The sequence below is a fragment of the Urocitellus parryii genome, chromosome 5 (genome assembly GCF_045843805.1).
Source record: "Urocitellus parryii isolate mUroPar1 chromosome 5, mUroPar1.hap1, whole genome shotgun sequence".
In the NCBI taxonomy this organism is placed as follows: domain Eukaryota; kingdom Metazoa; phylum Chordata; class Mammalia; order Rodentia; family Sciuridae; genus Urocitellus; species Urocitellus parryii.
Window position 1 is genome coordinate 160,481,789 of NC_135535.1, and position 13,686 is coordinate 160,495,474.

The window sequence follows — 13,686 nt, forward strand, 5'->3', positions numbered from 1 at the left end:
AAAACCTTGCCAACTGTGTGTCATGAGAATATAGCAAAAGACCTGAGAGAATTACAGCTGGATTAAGGAATCCTTTTGCAATATGTGGATGATCTGCTGACAGCCAGCCAGCCCCAACTATGAACACTGTCTTTCAAATACATTTGCTGTACTAACCCATCCCACCTCCTGTGGATAGGTGGTGGCCACTAAAAATATTCAGTTTTGTAAACAAGTCATATCAGCTGGGATTCCAGATTCGCCAATGGACTGGAAGTTTGATGTCAAATCAGAAGTAGGCTGTCTTGAGCTTTAGAGAAGCCAGGAACCAGAAACAGTTATATGGGTTCCTGGGAATGTCAGGCCATATTTGAGTCCCTAAATTTGGACTGCTAGCTAAACCCATGCATGAAGCCTTAAGTGGAATATAAATAGAAACTTGAGGGGCTGGGATTGTAGCTCAGTGGTGGAGAGCCTGCCCCGCATGTGTGAGGCATTGGGTTTGATCCTCAGCACCACATAAAAATAAATAAAGTTATAAGATAAATAATAAATAGAACCTTGACTTGAATCCTAGAATGTAAAGCTGCCTTGAAAAGTTAAAACAGGGCCTCGTGAGAGCCCCAGCCAGACTATATATACATGAGAATCAAGGTACATCTCTTAAAGTTCTCTTACAGACATTGGGAGACATCCTGTGACCAGTAGCCTATTGGTCAAAACAGCTTGACCACATAGTGAAAGGAAAATGACTGGCTGACAGCTGGGACGATGAGGAGAGATAGCAAGCTATCCTATCAGACATTCCAAATGTCAATCATTTATTGGGACTCTAATACCTCAGTCTGAATTGGACCAAATCAAGACCTTTCATACCGAGGAGGATAAAAAATGGGCCCCCTAAAATGGAATTTAGACTCCTGGCATAGAACGGCCAGGTGGAAACAAAATTCCCATGGGCTAATCCTCCTAAACTATGACTACGAACACTGCCTTTCAAACACCATTGCTGCACTAATCCATCCTGCCCACGGGCTTGTCTGGCCCTTGGTAAAGCACCTAGATGACAATATGCATCAGAAGGGATGCCTTGGTGAAATTCATCAGGCCCCAGTTTTGAGGGCCTGAGTCAGAACTGTATCTGGAATAATCTGAAGACTATTAAAGTAGCTTACTGTCAAAGGGACATAATATGTAAAAACACAGCTTCTGATCATTTTACCCAAATGCCCTATGCCATAGGAAACTTCAGAGATTTGCTTGTACTAGTAGACACTTTCTCTAGGTGGATCAAGTCTTATCCTCCCAGAACAGAAAAGAATTTAGAAATACCTAGAGTCTTCTTGAAGGTGAGGATCCCAAGATAAGGCTCCCCTCCTCGAAGGAAAGTGACAGTGGACCATCTTTCATTGCAGAAGTGACCCAACAGGTGGACAAAACATTGGATAGCCAATGGAAATTACATGCATCCTGGAGACCCCACTCTACAGGGAATGCAATAAGATGTTACCAATTGCTTTCCTCAATAAGGGTTTCCCCAGAAGCAGGCTTAAATTGATCCCATAAAGAAATAGTGTATTAGGGATCCATCCTGTACCCTGAGATGGGGGGTGGGGAATGTGACCTGTTGTATACAGTTAGAGCACCTATGACTACATGGAAACTATCTGCTCATCTGTTTCTCAAGTTATGTGTATGGTTGTTGAGGGGTGTGTGTGGCTTCATCATCTTCATTTGTCATATCAGTGCTTGTCATAGTACCTTAGTGTATGGCTGTCGAATTAATGCATGAGGGGAGGGGTGGAAAACCCTGAAGCTCTGATCTCCAGCCACAGTGATAATTCAGTGTGCGAATTTGTATTGTAGTCATACATATGTATTTTTCATTCTTATAAACACTGAAAATTTCAACTTGTTATTTACTGACTCATGTTAGTTAGATATGAAATCTTTTGAGATAAAGAGCATAATTCTTTTTTTTTTAATTTCAATATTTATTTTTCAGTGGACACAACATCTTTGTTTGTATGTGGTGCTGAGGATCGAACCCGGGCCGCACGCATGCCAGGAGAGCGCGCTACCGCCTGAGCCACATCCCCAGCCCGAGCATAATTCTTTTTCTTTCCATTTGCTGCAGAATTTGAATCTACACCCACCAGAACTTCTGCCCTAAGGTCTTCTAATAAGCCAATATCAGATCTACTTTTGGAGGCATCATAAGAATATAGAGATTTTAAGGGGGAAAAAAAACAGGATTTGAAAGATAACATTGTATTTATCAGACTATCAACATAACATTTTGTTCCCTAGTAAATGTATCATGTAAGAACTTTATTTAAGGAAAATGTTTGTATCATATATGTATGATGAAATTCATAAGATATTTGAAACAGTTTCTTTATTTTCTTTTTTAATGTGGTGCTGGGGATCGAACCCAGTGCCTCATGCATGCTGGGCAAGCGCTTTACCACTGAGCCACCACCCCAGCCCCTGAAACAGTTTCTTGACATATATCACCAAATTTGAAGTGCTAGTACAAACCAGAATTACTGAGTTTTATGTATTCAAACTGCCCAAATGCCAGCTATTTAAACAAGTGGGTAGTATTACCTTGGTGGATTTAAATATTACATTAATGATGGATTGTTTGTATTATACCAATTTTATCTCCAGATATGGATGTAGAGATTAGACAGATATCATTTTGATATGCTAGTATTGTAATCACTACCAATGTTAGTGTATTACAATTATTATAGTGCCAATGAAAGACCCCAGCCCAACAACCTCAGGCCTAGTTGCAAAACCACCGAGGCATGTCACAAACCTACGCAGGCACTAGAGGTATTTTTCAGACAATCAGTTAGGTGTAACCAGTTGAGAAAGCACAAAGGACCAGGTCCTAAGGCATGCCTGAATGAGCAGCAACAGGAGGACCAGAGTGCTAACATGTAACTTTTATGTGGCTTTTCCAGTAACATAAAGTAAAAAACAACTTTGCCCTTTAGGTAGCCTATATGCTGGGTTTAAAATTAACTAATAAGAAACCTATTGTTTACCGTGCGCGAAAACTGCCCCTTTACCCTATAAAAATCTCTGTATCCCCAAGCCCTGTGTGCCAGCTCACCAAAGCTCCGGCTGAGGTTCTGCTGGGCACCCGCAGGCGCCTGTGTCCCAATAAATCACCTCTTGCTTATTGCAGCCAGTGTTTCGTGTGATTCTCCTTGGACAGGGAAACGGGGGTCCTTTCATTTGGAGGTCCCACCGAGATAATTGCTCCTCCCCCACCCTGTCCGGATCCCTGCCTGAGGACCACCCGGCATCACTGGGAGGTAAGCTGGCCAGCTCATGTCATGTCTGTCGTGTTGTCTGGTGTCACTTTTATGTCTGTAATGTTTGGAACTCTTGGCTGATACTTTGTTTCTATGCGCTGCATCTGTACGATTACGCATAGTCGCTCTGTATTCTGGGCAGCTTGAGAAGGAGTTGACGAACTCGGACTTCTCCCCTGCCACCCTGGGAGACGTCCCAGGGATTTTTGTAGGCAACGGTGGAGCTCCCGCTCCATCTAAGCCATCTGTATCTGTAGGCAACGGTGGAACTTTCGCTCTACCAAAGCCATCTGTTTGGAAGTTGCGCAGCGCTCTTTCTCTTTGGTCTGATTGCAGTGTTATTGTGGTTATTGTGTTATTGTTTCTGTCCCTGTATTCAATCCCTTCATCTGAAACTAACATGGGGCAATCAATTACGATCCCTTTGAGTCTCACCCTCGACCATTGGCAAGAGAACTAATCTCCCAATCTGGTGTTGTCAGACCCAATCTGAGGGGGATGCTCCCCCAATTCGCTTGTCTGAAGGGAAGGCCCCAGTCGGCTTGGGGCCAGCACCCACTTTCATTTTTTTTGACAATCTGAAAAGGAAATCTGTCTTTGTGTGTGTGTCTGTGTGTCTTTTTTGTCTGTGTCTCTGTTAAGTGTGATGGCATTGTTTTAGTTTGACCAATGCAGAGTCCCAAATTCCAATCTGCCTTAGAGGTGTGGAGATAACTTTAGCTAGATTTTAACCTAAATTGTGAGCAAGATTAGGGAAGCAGTGTTTTCTTTTCTTCCTGTAGTTGGCCTGAGTGCACCCGCTGCGATTAAGAAATGCCTGCTGGGGATCTAAGAACTTTGATATCTCGCTTTAACTTTTCTCAAGACCCTGTCCTCATTATTAAATTGGCATTAATTGGCTTCGGGGATGGGACCCAAACTTTCAGTCATAAATTCTGTCCCAGACTGAGATTCTACACCGAGGTAAGTGCATGCACCCCATGTCTGTTTGAGGTGCATCTTTCTCTCTCTTTCTTTCTGGAGGGTAATGTGGGCACCCGACGGCTACATAAATGCAATTAGTGTAGCCGCCACTCTTCAAGACTCGGGTGAGAGGTTTCTCGGCCTAAGCAGCTCTCAATCACCTGTTCAGTACTCTCAGACGAATTCTTAAGGTTCCTTTCTCTTGAGCCCCCTTCCGACAGCCCCCAGGGGTATCTAGGGTGATCGGTAGATGAATGGCACTGAGGGAAAGCCCCAATCACATTTGCCTCCGTATGGGCCATGCAACACTCCCAACCCCGCATCCATTCCTCCTGGATGCTTCCCTTCCTTCGCAGGTCAGAAATGTTAACAATTCAGGTTGTAGGAGTAAGAAAGACATGAGATAATTAGTAAAATCTGCCCAGGTTCTCTAAGGTACATAGGTAACTTTCAATAGTCTGTTTTAGCCACTGATAAGAGTCATGATTAAATGGAAGTTCAAAACCTAGGAGAGATTTTTTTCCTTATCTGGTCTGTTTTAAGGTTATTATAGATTGTTTCTTGAGGATAATCTAAGTTAAATGTGTGTCTAACAAAATTAATTTTTTTTATTGTAACAATCTGGTATCTGAATGGGTTTCTAAAGTATTGCACTATCTTGCAGTTAAAAGTTAGGGTTAGATAATTGTTTAGTTTGTGATTTCAGATAATTCATGCCAGAGAACTTAAATACTTAGAATAGAAAATTAAAAGAACTCTACTTCCAAGTTGGCAAGTAACTCCCAATCATCCAGTTTTATTTTTTATCAGTTTTTGAATTGGGTAGCCTAAGGAGATTTCACTAGGTATACAGTGCATTGATTTGGGCAAGGATAGTAAATTATGATTTGGTATATGTCTCTCTCTGTGTAAGATTTAAAAAAAAAAAGTGTTAAATTAAAACGTTGGTCTGGCTTATTGAAATGACATTAATTAGCAACAGTCTTGGGAATTTTCAAAGCTTAATTTTGATATACATGGTGGTGTGTGGTTCTCTTTTAAAATTTTTCAGGCGATTTAATGTAACTTAATATTACTTTAGAAACTTCAGAACAAAGAAAGTAGCTTAATGATCCTGAAGAAACTCCTTCTGATGATGGCCTTTATATTATCAAGAAAGATCCTATTTTCAGTTTTGTGTGAGCAAATTTTTCTAGTGTAAAAAGATAAATTGTGACTTATGGTTAAAATACCTTAGGCATAAAGTTTCTGCTCAGAATTCCGGTTTTCCCAGTTCCTTCCAGACCTCAGCCAGGGTTTAAGCTGATATGCAAACAGAAGCAGCTTGGAGCTCAGGCCCAAGGAAAAAAAAAAAAGGGGTAAAAGTGTCTTTTTATGGGAACCCAAACCAGATTAAACCAAAGAGTAAATTGTATGGCATTTACTAATTACTGGCCGGTCATTTTTCTAGGACTCTTTTGCCTTTTCTTAGATTCTAAATTTTTTTTTTGAGCTCATGATTTTGTTCCTACAGACAAGTTAATGTTTTTCTGATAAGTTCTATTTTTGATCAACTGGAGTTTTTTGAAACATTGCAATGGAGATTTCATCTGCGAAAAGCTACAAGGCCTTCACTATTATGTGTGCACACTCTTGTTATGTGTTGTATGTCGGTATGTCTGTATGTGTGTATGTCCATATATCCTGCAGTGATATGACAAATTGACAAATGAGGAGCGCTCATGAAAAAATTTAAAAATGGATCCAAATATCTTTAATTCATGTGATTCAAAAGGTTCAATTTAAATTGGGTAAACAGATGAAAGTAAAGATGTCTTTAAAATTAAGCTTATAAGTTTTCCTAGGTGTTCAAAAAGGCCCTAATAAAATGTTGATGTCTATGAAATAATCTGCTTAGATTCAAAGGTTTACAGGTATTGTTTCAAAATGTGAACAAAAGGAGGTTAACAGATAAAAAGAAAAACTAAAAGGTTCTAGATTTCTGGATAAGAGTCTATGTGGTTAAATAATTAAAAAGTTTAAGTAAATGATATAAAAAAGGTCTGTGTAAGTTTTTGAACAAGTAATCTTAAAGAAATTAAACAACTGGTTAAACAAGTGCTGTTGTTTTAGAGAATTGTGCTATGTTATTTCTTAAAAAGCTAAACTTGCTTAATATAAAACATCAATGTAATTGGTGCCATTAATGTGTTCATATCTTCCAGGTATACAAGTCTGTAAGGCTTTAGAAAGAGCATTATATCAAACTGGTGTTCTAAAATTGTATGGTAATTTTAGGCTTAAAAGAAAAACATGTTAAAAATTTATTTATACCATTTGTGTTCTATAACTGTACTTATTATCAATAAGTTATGTAAAGTTCCATACATTTAAATGTATTTTTAAGTTAATGAGAGCCTAATCTATGTAAAGGTTTTATTGCAAAACACAAAAGTACTTTGCTACTTTTCTACAAAAGGTTAAAAGCTTTCAGCCTTTCTTTAATTCTTGTTTTAGATGTGATATTATGTTGTGTTAGCTAATATTCATGTAAACTTGAACAACAATTTATGTAGGCTTTGTAAAATGATGTCTAAAAAGCAAAGATCAGCTTCAGAACTATAGTATTTAAGATTTATAAAGAGCCCCACCTTACTTGAGATAAGGCTCTATGTCCCATCTCATGTGAAAGTGACTATGAAAGAAGTAGGCCAGATTTCAGTGCATTTAAGGTTGTGTCCAAAAGTTGGTTTTTGTCACGATTGCCAGGACCTCAAACAGGGGATTATAATGTATAACTCTGCCAGAATTCAGGGTAGCTATTACATAAACTAAATATGTTTTTATCCTAGTTAGTTTTGTTTTGTAGTTTGCTTTTAGATGGTCTAAGGATTGCCTGTTAATGTTTTAAAGAGGTACTGCTTTAAGAACTCACAACTTGGGTTAATTTAAGATAATGAGTTAGCACCTACAGGAAAGAGATAGACATTAAGGCCCAGTACTCTTAATACAAGGCTGTTAAAGTTTATTTTCTGGATGTTTAAGATTAAGTTTTAAAATTAAAGTTAAATTAAAAAGGGCCAAGAAAACCAATATTTGGCTCTTGCCCTCTGAGTCAGTCTGAATCAAGGGATAGGGGACTTCTCCAAAGGGCTTTGCAACTCTAGGCCACATAACCTCCTGATCAGGGAGATTAATGAGACCAGTGGAGGACAGAAAGCCGATCAGTGCATTTGCTGTGAAGAGGAGGGTCATCAGAAAAGGGAGACATCCCTGATGCTTCTGAGGGAAGCCACGTGGTCAAGCAAGGCCTGGACCCATCCTTGCGCAAATGGCACTAGCAGAACTAAGAAGCTGCTGTGAAGTTCCTGAGGACTCCCAGTAGACTCAGCTGACTGTTATAGAAACAGAAGTCAGTTTGACTTGCTTCATCTTAAACACTTAGCAAAGACAGTGAAAGCCAAAACATAGCGGTTCCTGTACATTTTAAATAATAATAATAGTTAAATGTAACTTCCATAAATAAGTAAACTAGAGGCTGCGAAAGAGATTCTTAGGTAGGAATGCCTGATAACTATCAAAAGGAACTGCCAGAATAGTTTTTAGTTTAAGGCCCACAGATATTTCTGACCTACACAGGTAGGCTTGGTGTTTGCTAGTATGGTTATCCAGCCCTAAGTAACAGAATTAGATTTCTCTATTAGACACAGGTCATACTAGTAAAAGAATTTTGCAAGATCAGATAATATTAAATTATTAAACTGTGTCTTAAGGGGAAGGACATCTGTAACCCTAAAAGTTAAATGATATGTTTACAATCCTGGTAACTGGAGGGAACTTATGTACAGTGACACGTTCCAGCTGCTGCAACACTTATTCAGTACTCATGGTTTTTGTTTCTCTCATAGAGGTACCCATCCCCAGATGACAACCTGTTTTTCCCCAACCAGACCTCAAATGGAACTGACTTCTAAAAGGGAACTCATGTCCCCCCATGTCGTCGTTCCCCCTGTCATCGAGCCCCCTCATGTTCGACACCCCTTTTCAGCCTGAAGCAGCCAGAACGAGCCATCGCCCCTTTTCACTCCTTCTCCTTACAGCAATAAAGTTTCTAAAATTAGGGTAAACAAAGCCAGAATAGATAAGTAAATCAAGTCAGGTTGGATCTAGGAGGCCAATTTTAAGTAAGTTTGGAAAGTTAAAGACTGTCCCCTGAGGATTACTGTTTACCAAGATGTAGAGTCTGCCCAAATAGGCCCACAACTGAGGGAACCATGATTGGTTCCCAAGTTTCCAGACAAAGGGGGGAATGAAAGACCCCAGCCCAACAACCTCAGGCCTAGTTGCAAAACCACCGAGGCATGTCACAAACCTACGCAGGCACCAGAGGTGTTTTTCAGACAATCAGTTAGGTGTAACCGGTTGAGAAAGCACAAAGGACCAGGTCCTAAGGCATGCCTGAATGAGCAGCAACAGGAGGACCAGAGTGCTAACATGTAACTTTTATGTGGCTTTTCCAGTAACATAAAGTAAAAAACAACTTTGCCCTTTAGGTAGCCTATATGCTGGGTTTAAAATTAACTAATAAGAAACCTATTGTTTACCGTGCGCGAAAACTGCCCCTTTACCCTATAAAAATCTCTGTATCCCCAAGCCCTGTGTGCCAGCTCACCAAAGCTCCGGCTGAGGTTCTGCTGGGCACCCGCAGGCGCCTGTGTCCCAATAAATCACCTCTTGCTTATTGCAGCCAGTGTTTCGTGTGATTCTCCTTGGACAGGGAAACGGGGGTCCTTTCACCATCAAACTTGTATACTTTTAATTTTTTTATAATTTTAGACATTAATAGTTCATCTGAGGATAAGTTGCTGACATATGCCCTCATTCATGATTATTTTAGTGTTTCTTACGAGTGAAAATATGCTGCATAACTACATTAAAACCTTGAAAATGAAAATAAGGAGAACTCTTGTAGAGTGTGTCTTGGAGGGACTTTTCTACTTTCTTAATGACTGGAACCTGACCACACACTTTTTGTTTTGTTTTTTTTTGTTTTTTTTATATTTTAATTTTTTTATTTTTTAATTCTTTAAAATTTATTTATTTATTTATTTATTTATTTTTATTGGTTGTTCAAAACATTACAAAGATTGCAGAATCACATCGGTTACACATCCACATTTTTACATAATGCCCTATTAGTAACTGTTGTATTCTACCTTCCCTATCCTCTACTATCCCCCCTCCCCTCCCCTCCCATCTTCTCTCTCTACCCCATCTACTGTAATTTATTTCTCTCCTTGTTTTTTTTCCCATTCCCCTCACAACCTCTTATATGTAATTTTATATAACATTGAGGGTCTCCTTCCATTTCCATGCAATTTCCCTTTTCTCTCCCTTTCCCTCCCACCTCATGTCTCTGTTTAATGTTAATCTTTTCCTCCTGCTCTTCCTCCCTGCTCTGTTCTTAGTTGCTCTCATTATATCAAAGAAGACATTTGGCATTTGTTTTTTAGGGATTGGCTAGCTTTACTTAGCATAATCTGCTCTAATGCCATCCATTTCCCTGCAAATTCCATGATTTTGTCATTTTTTAGTGCTGCGTAATACTCCATGGTGTATAAATGCCACATTTTTTTTTTACCCATTCATGTATTGAAGGGCATCTGGGTTGGTTCCACAGTCTAGCTATTGTGAATTGTGCTGCTATGAACATTGATGTGGCAGTATCCCTGTAGTACGCTCTTTTAAGGTCTTCAGGGAATAGTCCGAGAAGGGCAATAGCTGAGTCAAATGGAATCTCCATACTGCTTTCCAAATTGGCCGCACCAATTTGCAGTCCCACCAGCAATGTACAAGAGTACCCTTTTCTCCACATCCTCGCCAGCACTTGTTGTTGTTTGACTTCATAGTGGCTGCCAATCTTACTGGAGTGAGATGGTATCTTAGGGTGGTTTTGATTTGCATTTCTCTGACTGCTAGAGATGGTGAGCATTTTTTCATGTACTTGTTGATTGATTGTATGTCCTCCTCTGAGAAGTGTCTGTTCAGGTCTTTGGCCCATTTGTTGATTAGGTTATTTGTTTTCTTATTGTTTAATTTTTTGAGTTCTTTGTATACTCTGGATATTAGGGCTCTATCTGAAGTGTGAGGAGTAAAAATTTGTTCCCATGATGTAGGCTCCCTGTTTACCTCTCTTATTGTTTCTCTTGCTGAGAAAAAACTTTTTATTTTAAGTAAGTCCCATTTGTTGATTCTTGTTATTAACTCTTGTGCTATGGGTGTCCTATTAAAGAATTTGGAGCCCCACCCCACAATATGTAGATCGGAGCCAACCTTTTCTTCTATCAGACACATAGTCTCTGATTTGATATCAAGGTCCTTGATCCATTTTGAGTTATCTTTTGTGCATGGCGAGAGAAGGGGATTCAGTTTCATTTTGTTGCATATGGATTTCCAGTTTTCCCAGCACCATTTGTTGAAGATGCTATCCTTCCTCCATTGCATGCTTTTAGCCCCTTTATCGAATATAAGATAGTTGTAATTTTGTGGATTGGTTTCTGTGTCCTCTATTCTATACCATTGCTGACCACACACTTTTTGGCAAGAATATTACAGATGTTGTTTCATGCATTTCTCTTTGAATCTCATCATGTGACTTATAATTTTAATTTCCCCATTACTGATGATGTTAACATTGCTCATTAACAGTGCGATTTGTGAGGTTTCTCTTCTGTAATGTTGCTTTTCCCTTTATAATTATTTTGTGTTCTTTGGGGAGATAATTTGAGGCTCTGTTCCTCATCCAACTTTCAATTTAATTATTTACTTGTATCTAAATGGATACATTGTTTACTGTATTGAGTGTACTATAATTTGTTCGTATCATTTTAAAAACTCAATTTTCTTTTAGAAATGTTCTGTTTTGACAATTTCAGACTTATAGGACATTTGTTAACAGTGGTATAAAGAATTCTTAGAGGGCTGGGGTTGTGGCTCAGCATTATAGCGCTCACCTCGCACATGCGAGGCCCTGGTTTGAACCTCAGCACCACATAAACATAAATAAATAAAAGATATTGTGTTCAATTAAAACTAAAAAAAAAAAAGAAAAAGAAAAAGAAAAAAAAAGAATTCCTAGAGGGGCTGGGGTTTTGGCTCAGTGGTAGAGTACATGCCTAGCATGTGTGAAGCATTGGGTTTCATCCTCAGCATCACACACAAAAAAATAGTTATTAGAAAATCAATATTGGTTTATAGAGTTAAAGAAAGTAACAAACATATGTTTTGAAATAAGAGATTAATGAATAGAAAAGGTATGTACAATATGTTTATTTCCATTCTCTTTTAGGTTTACTAGATGTTTTCATGATTTTTTTTTCTTTTAATTGTAGATGGACACAATACCTTTATTTCTATATGGTGCCAGGGACCAAACCCAGTGCCTCACGCATGCTAGGCAAGCTCTCTACCACTGATCCACAACTCCAGCCCCTGTTTCCTTGAATTTTTTTGAGGGTAGAGGAAATAAGATGTAATTGGCTATGGTGACTTTAGTTGCTGGGCTGTTTCTTTAAATGACTTTTCCTTTAGAGTTTAGCGATCAATGAAGAAAAGATCCAAATGTGGAACACAGTTGTATTTTGATGAATACACACTGCAGATATTACAGATCCCCCAAAGGACCCTAGTTCAAGCAGTTCATCACAACCACCCAAGTCAGAGAACCTTAACATGTAGTTTTATCTTATTCTCTTGAGCTGCTCTACTTTTCCAATGTTATATGGATTAAATATAAATTAGAACAGAATCCTATTGATGGACTATTGATTAGACTCTTTTGCTCTTATAAACCGTGCTCAGTGAATGAATGCTGTTCACTCATATACAGCAACCATATCTGTGAGGTAATTTCAAGAATGGATTTACAGAATAGGTTCTTTCTATTGTTTAATATCACTGTACTTCCTTTTTGGGTGAACACTTATATCTTTTCCTGCTTCTTGATTTATAGAAATTATTCAGATATTAATGAAATGATCACTTTTCCTATGATTATAGTTATATATCATCACCTTTCCAGTTTTGTTGGTTGCCATGGTTTATTTTTGTGGTTGAATTAACTAATTCCTTTCTTCCGTGAGTTCTAAATTTTATGACACAAGAGGTGAACTTTTTCCTTTTTGTGATTATAATTATCTGTTTAATTCACTATGCACTAATAATTGGCCTATCTGGATTTATCTTAGTGTAATATCAGAGGTCAATGATCAATGATGAGGGGCTGGGGTTGTGGCTTAGTGGTAGAGCACTTGCCTAGAACATGTGAGACACTGGGTTCTATCCTCAGTACCATATAAAAATAAATAAAACAACTGTACTGTGTCCATCTACAACTAAAAATATTAAAAAAAGAAAAAGAATGAGTGCTTGCTGGCAACCAAAAATTGTGCTACCATTTCCATAATACAGAATTGCTACTGAAACTTGGATCCCTCACCAAAGATTGCATTTTCTTTTCTTTTTTTTTTAAATATTTATTTTTTAGGTGTAGATGGACACAACACAATGCCTTTATTTTTTTTATGTGGTGCTGAGGATTGAACCCCGGTCCCACCTGTGCTAGGTTAGCGCTCTACCGCTGAGCCACAATCCCAGCCTCAAAGATTGCATTTTCTAGTGCTTTGTTTCCTTGTGTTGTCATGTGACCAAAAAAGCTACAGAAAAATAAGTAGAAGTGATATGTGTCACTTCCAGGTCAAGAGCTTTAACAAGTTCTCAGTCCCATCCCATTACCTAGACACAAGCAACACAGGAGCCCATTTGAAATGTGGCATTATAAGTTGACAGGGACTGAGTTCCTGAATCTCACTGAGCAAGGCAGCTATGCACCAAGAACATCTATAGTGATTATTTCGTAATTAAGAAATACATTGTGGGGCTGGGATTGCGGCTCAGTGGTAGAGCACTCGCCTTGCATGGGCAGGACCCAGGTTCGATCCTCAGCACCACCACATAAAAATAAAAGCATTGTGTTGTGTCCATCTACACCTAAAAAATAAATATTAAAAAAGAAATACATAGTTTGTAACCAGCCATTAAAATGTTGCAACTTACTAAGGGGGCTAGAGTCTTTATTAATAAAGGACCCAGTGAAATCATATACATCTGGGTACATTTCATTTTATTCAGTGAGCACTCTGCACTGACACTAAAAGGATGTGTTAGTTACAGAGCATTTGTAAATGAGCAGGAGGAAAGGTGGTTTTTCAGTGGATGATTTTCAGAGTCAACTATTAGTAAAGTAGAATTCTACTCAGTGCACTGGTGTCATCTGCATCATTAAATTAGACCTTGGCAGAATCTGAGATACAGCAAACCAATCCAGCTTTATTTTTAGTTCTCGGCGGACACAACATCTTTGTTGGTATGTGGT